Consider the following 19,811-nt stretch of genomic DNA (forward strand, 5'->3'; position numbering starts at 1 on the left):
CAGAGAACTGGTAAGATAGGCATGAGATAATATCATTATTTCCAAGTAGAATCACTTGCAAAGTAGTTGGTCTGTATGAGCAAAGGAGACTCATTCCCCAGCTGGATACCTGCCCAGTCCTGGATTTTCTGACCTGCCCAGGAGGGTGCTCGAAGAGCCTGGGAAGAGTGTCTGGGTTAGACTGCATGGTATTACATGGTGGTATTCCAGGCACAGAGGGGCAAGGACAGTCCCCTCAAGTTCTTGGTTCTTGAGAGATACAGAGAGAAGGACAGAGGAGACAGTTTGGGGAACAGCACTGACAAAGATGAGAAGGCAAAGAACCTACTCTCAGAAGAGCAAAAAGGCTAAGTGGAGAGAAAAATAAAGGAGTAAAAGATGAACCTGGAAATGTAGGTTGGAGTCAGATTATGTAAGGCCTTGAAAGCCAGTGCAAGGCAGATATATTCAATTCAGTAAGTAATTGGAAATTGTTGCAGGTTCTCTGAGCCAAAAGTGAATCTAATCACTATTGTATTTTAGGAAAATTAATTTGACAGAAATGCATAGACTGGATCAGGGTAGGGGAAGGCAGGAGATAACATGTATATGTGATGCTGAAGAAGATACAATAATAAAGCATTATGAGATACCACTACACATCTATTTGAAAGGCAAAAATTAACAAACAAACACTGACAGTATCAAGTGCTGACAAGGACTCAGAGCAACTGGAACTCCCATACATTGCTGGTGAGAATGAAAAATGGAGTAGCCACTCCAGAAAATGATTTGTCAGTTTCTCATAAGGTTAAACATACACTAACCATATAACACTCACGGTTACCTGCCCTAGAAAAATGAAAACATACGTTAACATAAAAACCTGTACATGAGTGTTTATAGAAACTATGTTCATAATTGCCCCAAACTGGAAAACATCCCAAATGTCATTGAGTGGGAGAATGGGTAAACAAATTGTGGTACCTCCATACATGGAATACTACTCAGTGATAAGAAGGAACAAGGTACTATGTTGAGTGAAAGAAGCCAGTCTCAAAACGTTTCATATAGTATGATTCCATTTGTATAATATTCTCGAAAAGACAAAGCTGTAGGGATGGAGGACAGATTAATGATTGCTAGGGCATAGGGAGGGAGGTGAGATAATAATAATAATAATAAGATAGCATGAGAAATTTGGGGGGGGATGATAGGAATGTCCTGTATCCTGATTGTAGTGATGGTTACATGAATCTGTACATGTGTTTAAAATCATAGAACCATACACCCAAAGAAAAAGATCAATTTCACAGTATGATAATTTTAAAAATTAAAATAAAAAAACCAAATTAGCAAGGAAAGCAAGATATTTTCCATTGTTTGAAATATCTGTTAGAGCACATTAGCATAAATAAATAAAACAAAGCTAAATGGGAAAAAGGAATGGAAAAACAGAATCTTAGATCATCGGACTCATAGATTAACCCAGGGTCAGCAAATATGCTTGTGGCAGATCGTATTTCCAAAAATGGCTGCAGAAATAGGTGTCAGCCTACATGCTCTTCTAGAACCTTGCTACTCCTCCATCAAGAGGTTTATGTCCCTATGACTTGAATTTTGACTGTCTAGACCAAGAGAGGATGCTGGAAGCTATAGTATGTGCTTCCCCAAGTTAAGTGATGAAAATGCTATGCACCTCCTCCCTGTTCTCTTCAAACACTTGCTCTCAGAACCCAGCCACTGTAGTGTGAGGAATTCCAAGTAGCCCGTGGAAAGGTCAAGTGAAGAGGAACAGAGGTCTCTGTCCACAGCCCTGGTTGGTCTTCCAACAAATAGCCAGCCCCACCCTGCCAGCCATATGACATCTTAAAAGTAGAATCAAGCTAGCTGACACGGCCCAGAGCAGAGCAGAGTGTGTTAGCCAAGCCCTGCCTAAGTAGGTTATTGTGAGCAACATAAACGATTGCTGTTGTGCTAATCCATTAAGTTTGGGGGAGGCTTGGCACACAGCAATAGATAACCAATAACAATGTTTTTACTCACTTATCAAACCAATAGATCAGAATGCCTTCCTGGTGTGTGGTATAGGTTTCCCCTGCTATCCAAAAGTAGAACCTTCCTAAGAAACCATTTGTAAGCTGAAATGGCCTAACATGAAGAAGTAATTACCTTAGGACCCCTCTTCCTAATGGAAGCACAAAATAAATCGAGATAAAGCCCAGATGCTCACAGACATAGTTCAAAGATATGGCGGCTGGATGCTGAGATGCTGAGTGCATTTCCCAGGGAAGGAGCTGGGTAGTGCTGCCCTCCTTGCTGTTCTGGGTGTGCGATGGCTCTATAAGGGCTGTTAAAAAACAAATGCTGAATGCTATTCTCGCTTTTGGTCTTTTTGCTTTTCCATAAAAGCAAAATCCTCTTTAGATTTCTTTCAGTTAGTAAAAGCAGGTTCTAATGTAGGTCCTTCATAAATGTGAAGTGGTGTAAAGTGAACTGCTGAAGCGCGGGGTGGGGGGTAGGATACCTGTATTCAGAAGAATTGGGGGGATGGTAATGAGGCTTAGAGGGAAAGAGTGCATTTCTGATTAGTGAAGTTATACATTGGGCATAGTACCGAGGGATGGCATCAGTGCTATTAGCCAATCCCGTTAAGATCCAGCACTCCAATTGTATATATTGAACAAGACAGAATGTAGGCAGGTTGTGATCTGCTCACACAGATATTTAGTACCAGAGCCAAAGCCCTATATCACGTCTTCTGATGTGCAGTTTAGTATTCTTTCCACTTTGCCTGTCCCTTCCCAAAAACAGATTCCAGAGAAATGAACCACAGGACCTAGAGCAGCAAATATATATTCCCCTCCTATGCCTGAGACAGACATCATTAGTCAAGCACAGTGCTCTCCTAAGCTCACTGATGTGCATGTAGACAACAGACCCAAATTGCCGTTAGAGAACCTGAGCAGAAAGGTGCAAGAGCTATAACTGATATGTATTAGGAGTGTCAGAAGAACACAGCAAAGGCGGGCTCAAAATATAAGCTGTAGAAAGAGCTTGTATCAAATGCAATGTGCATGAACAAGAGGGAAGTGTTTGGACATGACTTCTTGGGATTAAGGATGTCTGAAACACATAAACTCACTTCTTAGAGTCTACTAAGGAATCGTTTCCCACATCCTTGAGGAGCTCTGCTGCATATCCGATTAGACAATTTCCGTTTAATGTTTTTGAACTATTTTGTTGTAGTTGGAAGAAAACCTGTTACTTTAGTTCTATAAAGTATATTCCATGTATGTAATTTGGTCTCATCCTGAATACAATAGAATTGGAATGTATACAACATATACAACAGGGTAGTACTGGAATACTGTACACTTTGACGGTTCTGTTCTTCATAACGCACTTGGTGTTGTCTAACAGCAAAGCAGGCTCAGAAAAAAAATAGACTATTTCTAGGGTATGAGTTTTTTATTTTTTAATTTATTTTTGGCTGCTTTGGGTCTTTGTTGCTGCGCGTGGGCTCTCTCTAGTTGTGGCGAGTGGGGGCTTCTCTTCGTTGTGGTGCGCGGGCTTCTCATTGCGGTGGCTTCTCTTGTTGCAGAGCACGGGCTCCAGGCGCGCGGGCTTCAGTAGTTGTGGCTTGCGGGCTCTAGAGCACAGGCTCCGTAGTTGTGGTGCACCGGCTTAGTTGCTCCGTGGCATGTGGGATCTTCCCAGACCAGGACTCGAACCTGTGTCCCCCGCATTGGCGGGCGGTTCTTAATCACTGCACCACCAGGGAAGCCCTGGGGTATGATTTAAAAGCAGAGGTTATGAACCTATGGCACTGTGGATTTTAGGGTAGCTTGCTGAGAACAGGATTCAGATTTATCCAATAGAGGACCGAGAGCAGAGCTTCTCTGAGCTTGGTCATAAGAGAGCAAAACACCTTGCAGAAGCAACTACAACTGAGCTCCCAGAAAAATAATGATCACTCTTCTCCTTTCTATGATTCTGAGTAGGGCCTGAGGGTGGTTGGTATGAAGGTTATTTGAGTAAAACAAGTAGCCAGATACCTTTATTCATTCATCTGCTCACTGAGTAATTAGTAGGTGCAAGGTATTCTGTTAAACACCACAAAGAACACAAGGATGAAACAGATAGGGATTTTGTCTTCAAAGGTTCTCTAGCAGGGGCCCCACCACCCTCTTTTAATAGAATAGGATTTGACAACATGGGCATAATGAGTCAGAAATCTAAATATCAGCCAGTGGCATCCAAACACATGAACACTGGATTTAAACCTTAGAAGCAGGCAGGATACATCATTACAATTGTCTACACAAATCTACGGGCTTCGAGAATATTAATAACACTTCCTTTCTTGCTCTTTCTTTTCTTTTTCTTCCTTCCCTCCCTCCTTTCTTCCTTCCTCTCTTTCTTTTTCTTTCTTTCTTTCCTTCTCTCTTTTTCTTTCTACATGGATTATGCTATCATTTGAAAAATTACTAATTGCTGGGTCACTTAGATACATCAATGTGCTTTTAGGAAATTATTCCTGCTAATGAAATTCTTTTCATCAGCTCTACTTTCAGATTTACAACACAGGCTTGTCCTTTAACAAGTAAGTGTTCCTTTCAGAAAAATGTGCAGCAGATGTGGCAAAACAGAAATATAATATTCTTGGAAGTGAACTAGTTTGGATAATAAACTTTCCTTTCTTGTACTTAGACTTTATTCTTCTAGTCCACATCAAATTTTCAGGAAGGTTGAAGTGATCATTTTGTGTAATTTATTCTCAAGTCTTCAAATAATGGTCAGTAAAATTCTTGTAAACTAGTTTCAGGTTTTTGTGTTTAGGAGCTGTTGATTTATATTTCCCCTAATCCTTTGTGGAATAGAATAACACAGTACTTTCCACTGGGTTTTCCTAAATAACAGCAACTTGTTTTTCAGCTAATAATCTTAACCCAACCACCTCTCAAAGACCTGTACAAGTGCCAGTACACAAGAACAAGACAAAAAAGAATCTAAAAGAAAGTGGGCTTTGGAGTCAATCCAATCTAGATTCCATGTAAGGCTGTGACACTCACTGTGTATTCTATGTAAATTACTTAATCTCACTGAGCCTCAGTTTCTTTATCTGTAAAATGGAGATAGAATGCACACTGTAAAGTTAGTATGAGAGTTAAGTACAATATAAGAAAGCAGGGAGCCTGGTATGTAATAGGAGTTCCTTAAATAATAATTCCCCTTTGCTTCCTCCTAAAAATGACAATGATAAAGCTCAGGATTTAATCATTAAAACATAAATAGTTACAGCTGTAAACTATTCAGGTCCCAATCAACTTTTCAGACACTGATATGTAGAAGATTTGGCATTTCTCCTCTTTCTTCTTAATGGAAACAAGCACCCCACATTAAGGAAAATGAAAATTTTGGGGAAAAAACCACCTATAATTTCATCACCCTAGCACCACAGCTGTTTCCATTTTTGTCATGGTCTGGCTTTTAAACAAAACGGTCACATTTTCTCCACAGCTGCAGTCAGGGTGTGCTCATCATGAAGGTACTAAAAGATTTATTCCAGGTGATGGTGGGACGCTGCTGAAGAAGAAATGGAAGGGCTGCGGAGGTGTTAAAGTTCTCTTAAGATATTGTTCAAACGTTTCTCCAGCACAAAAACTCTACAAAGAACTCCTCTGCAGTTGTCGTTACCCAGGGCTGTTTCTTTAAATTGTTTGACGTCAGAGCAGGAATGCTATAGCAACAGTCTGTCAAACTGGAATTAACTCAGAAGAAAGATGGGGGTGGGGAGAGGAAAATTGCTCCCGGGCGGTACTGACTTCAGAGGAAGCAAATTGGGTAGATGCATTCATTTTATGACATTTTAAACATGAAACACCCCTAGAAATCTAGAAAAAGTCGGTTGCATGTGATGTTTAACTCATGCAGAGATGAGCAACTTGACAGGGTTATCTGGAAGGCCCGGTTTCATCAGTGACAACAGTAACGATAACTTCCAAGCATTGATCATTTATTTAGAGGCAGGTTCTGTGCAACTGTTAACGCAGTTAAAATTTTCGCACCTTTTTGAGGCACGTACAGTATCCCTATTTTGCCCATGATGAAACTGAGGCCCTGAGATGGTACACGGTCATACAACTAGGGACGGTAGAGCTGGGATTGCAATGCAATTTTGTAAGACTCTGGGCTTCAGTTTACTCTCTTACATTTAGAATTCCAGAATGTTAAACCTAAACGGGACTTTGAGGTCTTCTAAATCAGCCCCTCTATCCTGCCCACGAGCAAGCTGAGGCCTGTGCGGTGGCAGGAAGGAAACCGGCCACACCACTTGGGCGCTACTGAGAAGTGTGCTCCAGCGTCCAGGCGCCGAACCAAGAAAACGAAACTGCCCGGGAATAAATGTTTTTCTTCTTCTAGCAGGAAACGAGAGAGAAAATAGGAAGCAGACGCTCCGCTGCGCGCCAGCTGCTTTCGCCCCCCGCCCGGGCCGCGCACGCTCCAGGGTCTGCGCGCGTCCACGGCGCGTCCCCGCGGGCTCGCGCGCCTCGTGCCTCGCGCCTCGCGCCTCGCGCCTCGAGCCACGTCCCCGCCCCGGCCCCGCGCGCAGCGGAGTTGGCTGCTGGGAGGCGCGGGCCTGGGTGTGGTCGGCGGATCTCGGCGGTGCTGGTCTCGGCGGTACTCTGCGCTCTGCAAGCCGGCTCCGCGCGCCGGGGGCTGCTGAGCGCCCAGCTGACCTCCGCACGTCCAGTCCACACGGGCCCAAGCTCCCTTCAGGTAGGCGGCGGCCGCGCTAGCTGCGGCTTCTCGGTGCGCCCCGCGGGGGCATCCCGGGCTTCCCTCAGGGGGCGTGAGGCGCGGCCGGCGGGGTCCTCCTGACTCGGGGACGGGGGACTCCAGGAGGCGGACCCTGCCCGGGAGGGACGGGGCGGGCGCGCCTCGGTGGCGCTTCGCTCCGGTGCGGGGACCAGCCGCTCGGCCGCCGCTTCGGGCACTTTCTGGGCAGCGAAGGGGCGGTCTATGGTCCTTGGCCTCCAGACCCCCAGGTTTCTCTCCGCGCCCCGAGGCGCCTCCGGGGCACTGGAACGCGAGCGTGCGTTTGTTCCGAGAATAGCGGTTATTCAGGGCTCCCCAGAAGGGTTATTGGGTGGTGAGCGCTGGGAGAGATAAAAGTTCTCCACCGAGTGCTAAAAATGAGTCCAGTGGTTTCGTGTTAAATTTATTTTGTAAAGGATATGATGATGCCCAATATTTGGCGGGGGGAAGGAATTAAGGATTTTGAATACTTGTAAGTTCAGTACATGATAAAATGTTTTCCTTTTCTCTCCGCATTCTTTTCTGCTTTCAAAACACAAATGATTGCCTTGTATTGTACTTTGATATTTATTGCTCTTCGGCAGAGGAAGAATTTCCCAAAGTTTCAAAACAGACTTTCATTTGGTTATAGAAGCAGTGTCTTGTTATTTTGCATCTCTCTCTCTCTTTCCTTTTCTCCCACTCCTTCCTTTTCTCTTTTAGTAAAGGGTGTGGATGCATCTTTCTCCTTCCACAAGCAAAATAGCTCGGTCTGTGGATTAGCACCCTACTGGAAAGTTTTCTTAAGACGTTCGGCATTGAATTGTTGATGAATTCTAATCGTTTTGGTATTGCATACTGAGATTGTGACCTCTAAGTGCGTCTTCTAGAACAGAGGTAGAGCACACACTGCTTATTTAAGATGAAAGAGAAGTCATTTCTAGTCGGCGAGGAAAACGACGGGTAAAATTGTATGCTTTGTGTCTTATTGCCATTGCGCATTTTAAGGCTCTTCAGTGTGGGGCTTTGGGGTTATTACTGATTCTAGGCTCTGAAAGTTTATTGTATATTTCAGTATTTAGTTAAAGATCACTTTAAGACTTTCCATGTTGCATTTTGGTTTGTAGATCAATTTGAAAGTGAAATAGAAACTTTTAAAACATTGCTTTATTGAACGTCCTTAATTCTCTTGTGTATACACATTTATAAAATTATAAAATAGGTTAATATGCCTTTTGATACATTTATGTTCATCTCTTTGTGAGCCATAGGCATTACTTAGGAGATTATTCAGAGTCGTTGGTATTGCTTCTTTTATTATTTTCTCCAGTTTTATTGAGATATAATTGGCACATAACATTGTGTAAGTTTAAGGTGTACAACGTGATGATTTGATAGATATATAAATTACAAAATGATTACCACAGTTAAAGTTAGTTAATACATCCATCACCTTTGTGTGTGTGTGACATTTAAGATTATTCTTTTAGCAACTTTCAAGTATGCAATACAGTATTGTTAACTGTAGTCACCATGTTGTACATTAAGCCCCCAGAACTTATTCATCTTATAACTGGAAGTTGTTTTTTTTTAATTAATTAATTAATTAATTTTTGGCTGCTTTGGGTCTTCGTTGTGGTGGCTTCTCTTGTTTCAGAGCATGGGCTCTAGGCGTGCGGGCTTCAGTAGTTGTAGCACGCGGGCTCAGTAGTTGTGACGCACAGGCTTAGTTGCTCTGCAGCATGTGGAATCTTCCCAGACCAGGGCTCGAACCGTGTCCCCCGCATTGGCAGGAGAATTCTTAACCACTGCACCACCAGGGAAGTCCCTAACTGGAAGTTTTTAACATTTGATCAACATCTCCTCAGAATTGTTTCTTTTAAATCATTGGCACTTTAGTATGTCAGCACATATTTTTACACTTTAAAAATAGACTCTGGGACATTTTGAAAATTGAGAATTGGAACTACGTGTTGGACATTTTTTTTGCCCTTACCAAATACTGCCTGAGATGGTGTGATTTCACTGATTTCTTTTAAGCATGTTATTGAAACACACTGTGTAATTTCTTTACCTTGTTAATCTGCATTTATTATAGGAACTACTTATTAAGCATATGTTCTGGGCCAGGGGCAATTCTATACATTATTCTGTTTATATTCTACATTAACTTGGCAAAAGAGATATTATCCAGTTCTACAGGTAAGAAAATTGTGACTCTGAGATGTTAAGTAACTTGCCAGTGGTTATGTAGCTGTTAGGTAACTCAGTTGGGATTTAAGGCCAGACCGCTCTGTCTCTAAAGTTCATGTTCTTCCCTCTGTGCCACACTGACTTAGTGCCAGGACATGAGGAATAACCCTCAGTTACTCAATAGCATATTTGTAAATTTTCCAAGACGTGCCAGAGATGTGGGTTTGATTTTCTAGCACGATCGTTACTATCCATCTGTGTTACTACACAGATCCTCATGTCACCCATTCTCTTCTCACCTCTCTATTCCTGCTTAAATGTCTAGCTCAAAGTTCAAAACCTCCCTCTTGCCAGGGCAGAATTTCTCCTACTGACATTAATAGGTAGTGATAGCTTAATTATCCTTCCAAAATAATAACCCCATTTTATGTGGGTTCTCTAGAGCCATAGGTATAACTAATTTGGAAGGTTACAAACAAGATGGCATCTATTTTGGAATATGGGAACCTTTTGATATCCCTCAAATTTAAACCAGAAGTTATTTTGATAGATATTTCTTTATGCAGTTATCCCATCCCTTCTCCACCTTCAATTTCAGTTTCTGTGGAATCATTTACATTATAATACAAACATTCTGTTATGTCTCCCATCTTAAAATTCTTTCTTGATCCAGTATGCTGTCCCATTTCTCTGTTCCACATTGAGAAAGCATAATCTTTTGATAGAACAAAAATAGAGAAGAGGTAACCAGAAACTAGCTACCTGTAGGGGGTGGGTAGGAACTGAGTAAAAGGGATGGTGGAGGGAATGGCATTGCTCTGATTATACCTTTTTGTGTAGTTATGAGCTTTGGAAACTTGGTAATGTTTTATATGTTCAAGAATGAAATTAACAGGGTTGGGAGAAAAAAGCCTCCAAAATTGAATACAAACAGCAACAGATGAACTAACTGTATTTTAGTGAATAACGTAAACTCTCAGAAGCAAAAAAATGAATCCAAGTAAGTTTTTAACACAGGACTTTGATTATATGCCTTTAACCTAAAGGTGAAAGGACTGCCAACAACAAAAACAAAAAACCTTGAACCATGTGTAGTAGGCTGTTATCTATAGTGTAGAGATATAGCAGTTCTGAAACTATTTTGTGTGTTTTGTAGGATTGAGCAAATGAGTAAATTCATTGCTATTTTGAGAGCTAGGGTTTTCACTGTGGGAGAAGGGAAATAAAAAATATGAAACAGAAGAAGGCAATGAAGACCTCTATAGTGTTGGATTGGAATTAGAGTTATACATATGAACTCATGATTAAAATATACCTACATTGGGCTCCCCTGGTGGCACAGTGGTTGGGGGTCCTCCTGCCGATGCAGGGGACGCGGGTTCGTGCCCCGGTCCGGGAGGATCCCACATGCCGCGGAGCGGCTGGGCCCGTGAGCCATGGCCGCTGAGCCTGCGTGTCTGGAGCCTGTGCTCCGCAGCGGGAGAGGCCACAACGGTGAGAGGCCCGCGTACTGCAAAAAAATAATAATAATTAAAATATATATATACCTACATTCATACAGACATGCATATAATTCCTAGCTCTGTCTGATGAAAGGGCTAGAAGTAATGACACCCTAGTAGCAGTGAGCACAACCAGTGCACAGACCTAAATAGCTGATTCGAGAGCTGGGGAAGGGAAAGTATAAGATGAGACTAGAACACAAAATAAGGACGGGTTCAAAAAAATAATGGGGGCATGTCAAAGGGATGTAGGAACTAGCTTGAACAGACAAATCTGGGAAAATTTGAGCATCAAAATTAATAATAATAGTAATGTAACCCGTTGAATGAAAACAGAATCCACAAGTCCATAATAAATAAATAAAATAAGAAAAAGGGAAAAACTGTTCCTGGTAGACCACCAATAAAAACTGTAGAAGGAACAATAGAGTTAGAAAAGTCACTAGTTTGCAACCATCATGATAATATTGATTCAGGCAAGTGTTACTAATAGAGAAAGGTCGATGAGGAAAAGGGTATTACTACTGTTTCCAGTGATCTCTCTGGAGATTAACAACCAAGGGGAAGACAGTAACTTCACAGTGGAGAAATCTGGCAGATACCACTTCAGTCAAGTGATCAAAATTAACATCACCAGTAGTGGGATAAACATGTTCCTTTTAACCCTCTTGCCCTGTTGGTGGGAATGTACATTGATACAGCTACTATGGAGAACAGTATGGAGGTTCCTTAAAAAACTAAAAATAGAACTACCATACGACCCAGCAATTCCACTCCTGGGTATATACCCTGAGAAAACCATAATTCAAAAAGAGTCATGCACCACAATATTCACTGCAGCTCTATTTACAATAGCCAGGACATGGAAGCAACCTAAGTGTCCATCAACAGATGAATGGATAAAGAAGATGTGGTACATATATACAATGGAATATTACTCAGCCATAAAAAGGAACAAAACTGAGTTATTTGTAGTGAGGTAGGTGGACCTAGGGTCTGTCATACAGAGTGAAGTAAGTCAGAAAGAGAAAAACAAATGCCATATGCTAACACATATATATGGATTCTAAAAAAGAAAAAAAAATGGTTCTGAAGAACTTAAGGGCAGGACAGGAATAAAGACTCAGACGTAGAGAATGGACTTGAGGACACGGGGAGGGGGAAGGGTGAGCTGGGACGAAGTGAGAAAGTGGCATGGATATATATACACTACCAAATGTAAAATAGGTAGCTGGTGGGAAGCAGTCGCATGGCACAGGGAGATCAGTCGGTGCTTTATGACCACCTAGAGGGGTGGGATAGGGAGGGTGGGAGGGAGACACAAGAGGGAAGAGATATGAGGATATATGTATATGTATAGCTGATTCACTCTGTTATAAAGCAGAAACTAACACACCATTGTAAAGCAATTATACTCCAATAAAGATGTTAGAAAAAAAATGTTCCTTTTGACATGCTTGAAATAGGGATGTCATTACTTTTCTGTGGTATTTCTGAAATGTGTAACCAAAATCTAATCACAAGGAAACAGTTGAGGGACCTTAACTGAGGATTGTTCTACCAAGTAACTGACTTGTACTCTTCCAACATGTTAATGTCATGAAAGACAAAGAAAGGCAAAGGAACTGTTCCAGATTAAAGGAAGTTCAGGAGACCTGTCAGTTAAATGCAATGCATAATCCTGGATTGGATCTTGGGTTTTGGGAAATCCAGTTACTCTAAGAACATTATGGAGACGTTGGCAAAACTTGAATATGTACTGAATATTAAATATTAAACTTGAATATGTACTGAATATTAAATAATATTGTATCAAATTTAACATGTTAAATTTCCTGAATTTGATAATTGTACTGTAGTTATGTAGGAAAATGCCCTTGTTTTTAGAAGATACACAGTGAATTATTTAGGAGTAAAGGGTCAAAATATCTTCAATTTACTCTCAAATGGATAAGCAATAATAATTATTACATATAGAGAGAGCAATAAAGCAAATGTGGCAAATGTTAACAACCGGTGAATCTAGGTGAAGGGAATAAGAGTATTCACTATATTAAAATTTTGAACTTTAAGTTTGAAATTCCAAAAACATGGAAAGTTAAAACTTCAAAAAGTAATAAAGCTACTTAGTGTCCAAAAATCTTGGAAAGATTCCATGTAGGCTGTATCTGCTTCTCAACTCCTCCTCTCCCTCTTCTTCTGAACCTACTCCAGAGACTTTATCCTTCCTATGCCACAGAACCATTCAAGGTCACCAGGGATGTCAGTCTTGCCAAGTTAGATCTCTCAGCCACGTTTGACACAAGTGATAGATAACTCCTTCCTTACTGAAGCATTTTTTCCCTTGTCTTATGGGACACTAACTCTGATTTTCATCCTGCCTCACTGGCTGTGGCTTCTTATTCTTTTCCAACTCAGTAAATGGTATCACTATCCACCCAGTTGTTCAGTCTAAAACTCCTAAGAGTTATCCTGATTGACTCATCCTATATCTGTTCCTCCATTGGCAAGTATTATGGCCTCTAACTTAAGAATTATTCCAAATTTGTCTGTTTTTCATCACCTCCACTGCCACTACCCTTGTGTCAAACCACCATCTTTCCTGGTCCAGACTACTGTAATAGTGCCTAACTGGTCTTTCAGCTTTCGGTGTCTGTGTTGCCTAGCAGCCAGCATGAACTTTAAAAGGTATCAATCAAATCAGATTATATCTCCCAGTCATCAGAACACATTACTGTTAGATGAAAACTGAAGTTTTTATTATGGTCAGGAGGCCTACATGATCACATGTTTGGGCTCTTACCCACCTCTGTTATATCTTCTGCTTTGCTTACTCCCCTCCAGCCTTACTCTACTCTCTCCTGTTGATTCAGTTTGCCAGGTTAGTTTCTGCCTCAGGGCCTTTGCATTTATCAATACTATTTCTTGTACCTGGAATGCTCTTCTCCATTTAAGGCATGGCTCATTTCCTCATTTCATTCAGGTCTTTACTTAGATTAATTTATTTAAAAATAGCCTTCCTGGTCACCCTCTAACTTCTTGCAGGTTTTTTTCCCCCCTGCGTAGTACTTTTCTGTACTTGAAATTGTTATTTATTCACGAGCTTTGTAATCTTCTCCTAGACAAATATAGAATAAAGCTCCATGACCACGGGAAACTTTTTGTTTACTCCCTGGAGCCTGGAATGTGCCAGGCATGTGGTTGGAATTCAGATATTTGTTGAATGAACGAATAAATGCATGAATTAATATTTGCCAACTTTCTGGCTGTATTTTATTTAACACTATGGCAATTGGAGAAGACTGTCTCAGAGAATCCCATAACATCGGTGCTGTTTTTTGGTGACACTGCTCCAGGTTTTCTGGAAGCTAACAGGTTATCAGCTTTGTGTTTCACGACTTCATCTTTCTTTTGTCTGCCCTCTGGTGGAGGGAGTACTAATAAGCAGGAGATAGTAGAGCAGGTCAGTAGGAAGAAATAAAAGTGGATGAGTCTTGATCACAAACTGGATAATTAACTTTTAAGTTACAAAGATTTGAAAATTTAAATTTTAGGTAAGCCTCAAAATTAACCATAATAAGGTTGGAAAGAATGAAAAGAAAACTGGCAGTAGTTAGATTTAAAGAACTATCTGGCTTAGGATGAAAAATAAAACTAGCTCCAAAATGTTTTGATTACTTAAAATAATTTCTGCTTAAATACAATTCTTCTCTTAAAATATTTTTAACATTTTTCCATCTTTAGTGCAAAGACATCTTTTTCTCAACTGTACTAATAATGTCAGCTAACCTTTGTTGACTTTTCCAGTTGTCAGTTAACATATGCCAGGGGAAAAGCCAGTATTCAAACCCCAACAGTTGGGTGCTAGAGGCAGCACTCTTAACTACTGTGCTTCACTGCAGCCTTCCTACTAATGTCCTATGAATGGTACAGGCACCAAAGAATTTCCTTTGGTGTAATAGTTATGAATAACAACAACAAAAATGCTTGATAAGGGGAATTCTCTGGCAGTCCAGTGGTTAGGACTCCTGTGCTTCCACTGCAAGGGGCACAGGTTCAATCCCTGGTCGGGCAGCACAGCCAAAAAAAAAAAAAGCTTGATAAGTTTACAGCCTGTGTTCCTCAATACCACTTTCCTAGTATGTATTATGGAGAGCTTTTTCTTACAGAATTTGAGAACTATATCTTATTTAATCTGTTTTGAAGTAGATATCACATTAAATGATTTCAACACTTGTGTACTATTGACTTGCTAAAATAATATAAAGTTTCTCTTAATGTCCATATTTAACATTTAAGGCAATATACAGCTTAAAATTTTTTTCCCCAGTTTCGCCTTTAGCTCTCCAATTGATTTATTTTTATAATTTTTGGTTATATAAACAATTGGGTAATGACTGTCTTTAAACATTCATTCTTACCTCTTCAAAAATACCATGTTTTATTTTTTATTTATTTATTTTAAAATTTATTTTTGGCTGTGTTGGGTCTTCGTTGCTGCAGGCGGGCTTTCTCTAGCTGCATCAAGTGGGGGCTACTCTTCGTTGTGGTGTGCGTGCTTCTCATTGTGGTGGCTTCTCGTTGTGGAGCACAGGCTCTAGGCACACGGGCTTCAGTAGTTGTGGCAGGTGGGCTCAGTAGTTGTGGTTCGCGGGCTCTAGAGCTCAGGCTTAGTAGTTGTGGCGTATGGGCTTAGTTGCTCCGTGGCATGTGAGATCTTCCCGGACCAGGGCTCGAACCCGTGTCCCCTGCATTGGCAGGTGGATTCTTAACCACTGCGTCACCAGGGGAGTCCTACCATGTTTTTAGAAGCCTTACTTTTTCTTCTTCATCATGTAATTTGTAATACATTTTTAGCTATAGAGAAATTGATAGAATCTGTATCATAAAGTGAGAACACTACTTTGGTAGGGACAAAGATGAGGACAGTGGCTCCTGTGCTCAAAGTGCTAGTAACCTCTGGGCTCTTACATAGGAAGTTTTGGTATTTTTATTATGATGACATTTACCAATGGCTTGACTCTGTTTTTTTCCCCTTCAATTTTTATGAGTTCCCCACCTAAACACCTTTACCCAGGAATTGTTTAAAATACGAAAATTGAACGTTAACTCTTTGGTTTGTGAAATTAAAACCCCAGTAATGCAACTTAAGCTGAATGAGGCTCTGTTGTACAACTGGCATGTTGTACATGGTATTTAGGATAATTAACAAGGCTTATAATGACTAGTTTTATAAGGAAACAATTTGAAACAATTTTACTTTCTAGGCTTCTGTAAATTAAATTATGTATTTAAATGGAAAAATGGTAGACAGCTAATTACTTAAGGAAATTGAAATTCGTCAACAAGGGATGTCATTATGTGCATTGCTTACTAAATGTGCCCCTAGGGAAGTTGTTGGGAGAGAATAAACTTTTTGAAAAATGTGGTCTCCTTGTCATTTGGTGTAAAAAAGCAAAAGCAGTTGGTATTTTAAAAGTTTTAATAGATACTAGTTTTCATGGTTATGTTAACCTTTACTTTTGGGAATTAAACTTTATCAACAAGGAATTTTATTATGTTTATTAATTATTAATGCGCCACTAAGGAAGATTTTGGGGGAAAATGAATTTAAAAACACACACAAAGACTCCTCCATGCCTTAAGATATAAAAAAGGAGAGAAATGTTTGTATGTAAATTTCCCCCATGGTTATAACTAATCTTTCCATGAGGGAACATCTGTGTATAGTTTCTAGCGATGATAGAGAGACAGGTTATGAAGGGATTGTGAAGCATCAGGAGCAATGTGTGTTTCCTTAAGGCTGCTGAAGGGCAGTATTGGTGTATGTGATAGTGAGTGTGGCAGGATGAAAACATCAATAGGACAGTCTGAGCAGTAGACTAAAACTGTATGCGACTACAATGTAAATGTAACTAAAAGTGAATACACTGTTCAAGCCACCTGGTGGAGATAAACTCTCTGTTGATTGATGGATTTTGAGGATATTAATTGTAGGAGTAGGGAGCTGGGGATGGAGTGGAGTTGCAAATAGCTAGTGTGGGTTATTAATTAGCTGTTAGTCTAAACCCAAGAGAGCAATCAGATGACATTTTGGTAAAGAAAGTGTGATACTGAAGTAGGGTTGGTGGATATCTGTTCATCTCAGACCAACATCATATAAGTACACTTGCTTCTTAATTAGTAAAACTTCCAAAGTTTTACCTCGTGCATAGGCATTATAGCTTTATGTTAGAAAGAATGAAATCTGCCCTGGGAGAAAGGCACTGAGTGCTATACTCTATTTCGACTTATTATTGGTAATTTTAAGATATTTTACTTTTATTAAAACTGAACATACGGAATTGTAGCTACCGTTCTATGAATATGTTAATTACACAAGTCACATTTTGTGCTATCGAGCCAACTCAGCAAATGAGTTAGATCATGATTGATGCCTGCTAGGCACTCATAAAAATTTGTTGGATGAAATTCTGATGTATCCAGCTGTCATATTTTCATCCTTTAGCGGTGGGATTAATTTAAAAAAATTTTTAGATATAACCAAGAGTAATATGTAATCAGGTCTGGTGAGTTTGTGTTGTTTCTGGTAAAACAAAAGCAAATTATGTGACTTTAAAGGGTATAAGACTTTGTGACTTAGTGGTACAAAGATGAACCATGCACGGTCCTATCAAAAAAATCCAAGAGGTGATAATATTTGAGTGAAGTCATATGAGAAAAGACGGGCTGACAAGGTTATGATCTGTAATGTACATAATCGTAATTCATTTTCCTAATGTTTGGTTCACGAAGCCTTGGAAATACTAAAACTAGAGGCGTTGCAACTTAGAGAAAGTAGTTTGAGGACTAAGTAAAAGGAAATACCCTCCTATTTTACATCTCTGACAGCGAATTTATAGAACTGGTTACTTTAAGAGGTTGTACAGCTAAAAATACAAGCATACTGAAAGTGGTTTCAGTGGATTCACAGACAGTGTTTTTGGAATGTATTGCATTTAGTTTAAGGGAAATCCTTAGTATGTTGAGTTCAGTCACATTCTCATGAAACATTTGGTTTTGGTGACATAACACTCTAAATATGTTCAGTATTGCGGCACTTACATCTTAATGTAATTATTATCTTTCTTGTGAGAAGATGAATTTTTCTGATTGGGACGGGTCAGTTCTTGTGCCTGGTGCAGGGTAGGTGTTAAATACATGTTTGTTGAGTGGAAGAATAAATCACATGATGATATGAATTGACAGCAGTTGGAATAGTGCTCATTTATTATGTACTTGGGACTAGAGATAAAAATAATAGGAAATGCAGGAAGAAAACTCTTTTTTGGAAAGCCTTCCCAGAATGTTAAATGGAAAAAAGCTAAACCTAATCACTTAAATTTTCCATTGTATCTCTCTCTATATATGTATGTGGGAATTTAAAAGGGATGCACTAAAAAGAACAGAAGCATATCCACTTTATATTTAAAACATGTACTCTGCATCAGGTTTTCATGTAGTACTTGATATTACAGTAGTTTTAGTTTTTGTTAGCTTTGCCTCAAGACTTCTTCCCCTTCTTTTCCCTTTCCTTGATTAAGGATAATTTTTTAATTAAAAATTTAATTTAATTTTAATTTAAAAATCAAACTCAAAGAACTTAGGGTTAAACACAGCTTTTATAAATGGCAAATAGTCTTAAGACATTGCAGATGTCTCACATTTAATTTATAACACAAATGTAAAAAATGTGTAGGAATGAAACAACAAAATCCATTTGCTTTTAATTTCATGAATTCCTATTCTTTTTTTTTTTTTTTTGCGGTACGCGGGCCTCTCACTGCTGTGGCCTCTCCCGTTGCGGAGTACAGGCTCCGGACGTGCAGGCTCAGCGGCCATGGCCCATGGGCCCAGCCACTCCGCGGCATGTAGGATCCTCCCGGACCGGGACACGAACCCGTGTCCCCAGCATCGGCAGGCAGACTCTCAACCACTGTGCCACCAGGGAAGCCCTATTCTTTAAAAAACATTTTATGCATGATATTTTTTGGGGTCATGGAATTTACCATCTTAGTTTAGATTTCTGCAACGATGACATAGCCTGTTCAATGATAGAGCCTCAAATTATTATCCAAAGTGTTCACCCCGGGCTTCCCTGGTGGCGCAGTGGTTGAGAGTCCGCCTGCCAATGCAGGGGACACGGGTTCGCGCCCCAGTCCGGGAAGATCCCACATGCCACGAAGCAGCTAGGCACGTGAGCCATGACCGCTGAGCCTGCGCGTCCGGAGCCTGTGCTCCGCAACGGGAGAGGCCACAACAGTGAGAGGCCCACGTACCACCAGAAAAAAAAAAAAAGGAGTCAAAGTGTTCACCCTAAGTGGATCTGTTTATGACATTTAGATAAAGAACTTGGTTTCTTGTTGATTGATTTATGCCTATGTGTAGACTGATCCTGTTGTGCCTTGTTAAGAAAACTTAATCACAAGTGGGTTTTTTTGTTTTAAAGAAAAATATATAAAAGTCAGTTTTGGCATTTCATAATCCAAGTTCCTTTTTTAGTTAATTCCAAGGATACACGAAACACTGTTTTCTTCGGGGTATTTTCTCATATACTTTGCTACTTTAACAAAGATTAATACATTTAAGACTTGAATTTAAAACATTGTTTTCAAGTATCTGTCTTTTCAGGTGACATGGGTATTTCAACATAGAAGATAGCTTGGTTCTTAAGTTGTCCTTTTCAATCCTGGTGTTTATTTCATTCTTATATTTCTTAAAGAGTAAAGCAAGACCAAATACAAGTAGATTATTTTAAAGAAGGCAATGGCTGCCAAAAAAAAAAGGAAAGAAAATAAAGATTTTACCAGATGCATTGTTTCCCTTGAGGAAAGGGAAGATAACACCTGAAATACGTCAAGGAATTGTTATTGATTTCTTTGTAAAAAATATGTTAAGGTGTGAGTGTTGAAATAGGAAATGTATATGGAAGCTTCTTTTTTCCTGTTGCTTCTTTTCTCATTCCCAAGCTATCCTTCAGAAAAATAAAACTAAAAAATTTCATAATTCAGATATGGGAAATAGTTTTGCTCTATTATTTATTTATTTGTTTATTTTTGGCTGTGTTGGGTCTTCGTTGCAGTGCGCGGGCTTCTCATTGTGGTGGCTTCTCCCGTTGCGGAGCATGGGCTCTAGGCATACAGGCTCAGCGGCTGTAGCACGCGAGCTCAGCAGCCGTGGCTCGCAGGCTCAGCAGCTGTGGTGCACGGGCTTAGTTGCTCCGCGGCATGTGGGATCTTCCCGGACTAAGGCTCCAACCCATGTCTCCTACATTGGCAGGCGGATTCTTAACCACTG

The 19,811-nt window shown here is 40.2% G+C and overlaps 1 protein-coding gene across 1 annotated transcript in view; it reads left to right on the top strand.

Moving 5' to 3' along the window:
• The first annotated feature begins 6,586 nt into the window (after nt 1–6,586).
• Nucleotides 6,587–19,811, top strand: part of GNB4 (G protein subunit beta 4) — a 55,669-nt gene continuing 42,444 nt past the window's right edge. Inside the window, exon 1 of the mRNA XM_029214671.1 lies at nt 6,587–6,762. The gene's annotated coding sequence lies outside the window, so the exon portion shown is untranslated. The remainder of the gene's footprint in view (nt 6,763–19,811) is intronic.

Source organism: Monodon monoceros, unplaced genomic scaffold (genome assembly GCF_005190385.1).
Source record: "Monodon monoceros isolate NGI ecotype Baffin Bay Population unplaced genomic scaffold, NGI_Narwhal_1 Super_Scaffold_11, whole genome shotgun sequence".
In the NCBI taxonomy this organism is placed as follows: Eukaryota; Metazoa; Chordata; class Mammalia; order Artiodactyla; family Monodontidae; genus Monodon; species Monodon monoceros.